Here is a 3394-nt window from a genome sequence, read left to right as displayed (position 1 = left end):
ATTTTACTATTTATGATTAGTGAATTTTAGCTATGGTTTAGCCCACTAATCCAAGATCAAGTCAAAGATTCTCCACTGAGTGTGCTTAAGTGTCTCGAGACATGTAAAGCATGAAGGACACGCACAAAGTGTGACTATATGATGTGGTAATGGAGTGTAGCAAGCAAATGCTCACCTCCTGATGTGTCATCATTTTCTCTTATTTCTTAACCCTTTTCGTCACCATTTTAATTATTGATTAGCCTTGATTATCAAATTAATCATGCAGTTTCATCATTTGGGCCTATTGGACTAATTTTGTGTTTTTAATTTAATTTCAGGAGAATTATAAGCAATTGGGCTTGAATCCAGAATTGAGCTTGGACTTGAAGAGAGCAGACAATTTTATCAAATCTTATCTTATCTAGATCAAATCTTATCTTATCTAGATTTTATCTAATCTAGATATTATTTCATCTAGATCTTATCATATCTTATTTTTATTTTATTTCATCTAGATTTTATTTTATCAAATCTTATCTTATCTTGTCTAGATTTTATTTTATTTATGGGGTTGGACTTAAAACAGATTTGTAAGCTTTGGGGCTGAAAATATATAACAGCACCAAGGCTCTAGTTTGAGGACGCTCTCTCTCCTTTTTTGTTTTTAGTTTTAGGCTTCTCTTCTTCTTTTAGACACTTTTTCGTTTTGGAAGAAATACTAGTTTTCTTCGTTTTCTACTGATTAATGGAAGGCTAAGTCTCTAGCGTTGTTTTCTCTTGAGGATCAAGCACAACTCTCTTTGAGGTTCTATTATTACTATTAAATTCTGATCAGTTTTTCCTCTTCACCAATTACTCTGTATTTGTTGCTATTAATCCATGCATGCTTAGTGCTTGATTAAGTGTCTTTGCGCTTAATTTACGTTCATGCTTAATGATCGTTCATGATTAATTGGTGTATGTGTTGCTTAATCACATAATGAATGCCTTATGTTAAATTTCGCTTAGTAATTTAATTTAGGGTTGGATTAAGTGGTTGAACTGATAAGGGATAAATTCTCGTAACCTAGGATAAGAGACTTGCTTGTGAATTAAGGGGAAGCAACGTGTTTTAATTCTGATATTTTCTAATTCAAATTTACTTGCTATTTAATTTACAAAAACAAACACCCCCCAATTCATTATTGTTTTATTACTATCTGTTATGAACGTTTGGTTGACCATTGTTCGTTGGGAGACGACCTAGGATCACTTCCTAGATACTGCATTTTTAATGTTTATTTGATTTGGGTACGGCCTCGATCAAATTTGGCGCCGTTGCCGGGGACTAGTGGGCCAAAGGTTCATAATAGCTAGTGATTCGTGTTTTATGTTTAGTTGTTTTACGTTTACTTCTTTTGTTTAGTGTGCTCGTGTTGTGTTAGTGTGGTATTCTGTTTTATTTCATGTTCTGTTTTGCAATTTAGTAGTACCCCTTGTTCAGCGCTTTTCCTGTTTCAGTTTATTGTTTTGTTGTGAATAGTGCTTAGCGACGGAATTAGAGACTGATTCTGTGTTCTGTTCACACAACATTACATTAGCGACTGAATTAGCGACGACTGTTTACAATTTAATTGGCGATTTTTGTTTTGATAGTTAGGGTTGTTATTTTTGGCTGAATTTTGTGTGGGAAGTTCTTTTGAATCATATTTTGTGTGAAAAATACCAGGAACACTTGGTGTGGCTGGATTTGAGAGATTCAAAAAAATTTGAGAACTTATTTTTAGCAAAACTTAAAACAGCTATAACTTTTGCTCCGGGTATCAGAACAACTATTATTATATATGCATTTGGGGTAGAAAAAAATTTCCCATATTGTGAAAACTTGTTGAAGCCGGTTGGGGACTCCCAAACTCCAAAAATCAACCGTTTACTAAGTTTTTTTTTATTTTTTAAGTATTATTGTCCTATTTTTCTAAACTTTGCTTAGGTAGTTTTCATAGTTAGACTTTGAATTTTTGTCTTAAAATTTTTGTGCTATCTTTTAATTATTTTAGGGTGTTCCTCACAAAATATCAGCTCATTTTGATATCATTTGAGTATAGCTATAGTTTTACCCCCTTGTTAGGTGCTTGTTGAGAAACACATTATTTGCTGCATATAGTGCATGACTAGGGGCAATCCAGGCAATTTACAACTCTTTGATCCTGAAATAGATATAACCTTTCATAGATTAGTTAGGCATAGTGTGCATCCTGATCATTTTGTGCATTTTGAGCATTCTGAGTATTTTGTTGCTAGTGATCCTGAATATTCTGATTTTGAGCATTCCACTGCTAATTTTTATACTGAGAACATGACTCAACCTCCACCTCGTGAGAGGACTCTTAGGGAGATGGTTGCACCTGATTTCACTTATGAAAGCTTGTGCATTCAATATCCTGATGAGGGTGTTCCATATGTTCTCAAGACTGGACTAATACATTTGCTGCCCAAGTTTCATGGTCTTGCAGGTGAAGATCCTTATAAGCATCTTAAGGAGTTCCATATTGTTTGTTTCACCATGAAGCCCCCTGATGTCTAAGAAGATTATATCTTTCTAAAGGCTTTTCCTCATTCTCTAGAGGGAGTGACAAAAGATTGGCTATACTACCTTGCTCACAGGTCTATTTTCCGCTGGGATGACCTTAAGAGGGTGTTCTTGGAGAAATTCTTCCCTGCATCTAGGACTACTGCCATCAGAAAAGACATTTCAGGCATCAGGCAACTTGGTGGAGAAAGCTTGTATGAGTACTGGGAAAGATTCAAGAAATTGTGTGCAAGCTGCCCTCACCACCAGATTTCTGAGCAACTTCTTCTTCAATATTTCTATGAGGGACTTAGCAATATGGAGAGGAGTATGATTGATGCTGCCAGTGGTGGAGCTCTTGGTGATATGACCCCTGTTGAGGCTAGGAATTTGATTGAGAAGATGGCTTCCAACTCCTAACAATTCAGTGCAAGAAATGATGCTATTGTTCTTAGAGGAGTCCATGAGGTGGCCACGCATTCATCTTCATCTACTGAAAATAAAAAGCTTGAAGGAAAACGTGATGCCTTGGTCAACCTAGTAACTCAGCTTGCCATGAATCAGAAATCTACACCTGTTGCAAGAGTTTGTGGTCTATGTTCTTCTGCAGATCACCATACAGATCTTTGTCCTTCTTTGCAGCAATCTGGAGTTAATGAGCAACCTGAAGCTTATGCTGCAAACATTTATAATAGACTCCCTCAGCAGCAAAACCAACAACAGCAGAATAATTATGACCTTTTAAGCAATAGATACAATCCAGGTTGGAGATATCATCCAAATCTGAGATGGACAAGTCCTCCACAACAACAACAACAGCCTGTCCCTCCTTTTCAGAATGCTGCTAGTCCAAGCAAGCCATAT

General features: G+C 36.1%; 1 non-coding gene across 1 annotated transcript; it reads right to left on the bottom strand.

The window, feature by feature from the left end:
• Window positions 1–2695: 2695 nt before the first annotated feature.
• On the bottom strand, window positions 2696–2802 carry LOC113001786 (small nucleolar RNA R71). The gene has a single exon (XR_003267272.1). It is a non-coding gene; the product is annotated as a small nucleolar RNA R71 (small nucleolar RNA).
• Window positions 2803–3394: the final 592 nt, after the last annotated feature.

Source organism: Glycine max, chromosome 5 (genome assembly GCF_000004515.6).
Source record: "Glycine max cultivar Williams 82 chromosome 5, Glycine_max_v4.0, whole genome shotgun sequence".
Lineage (NCBI taxonomy): Eukaryota > Viridiplantae > Streptophyta > Magnoliopsida > Fabales > Fabaceae > Glycine > Glycine max.
Note: the sequence above shows the minus strand (reverse complement) of the source record. Positions and strands in the feature narration are given on the sequence as shown.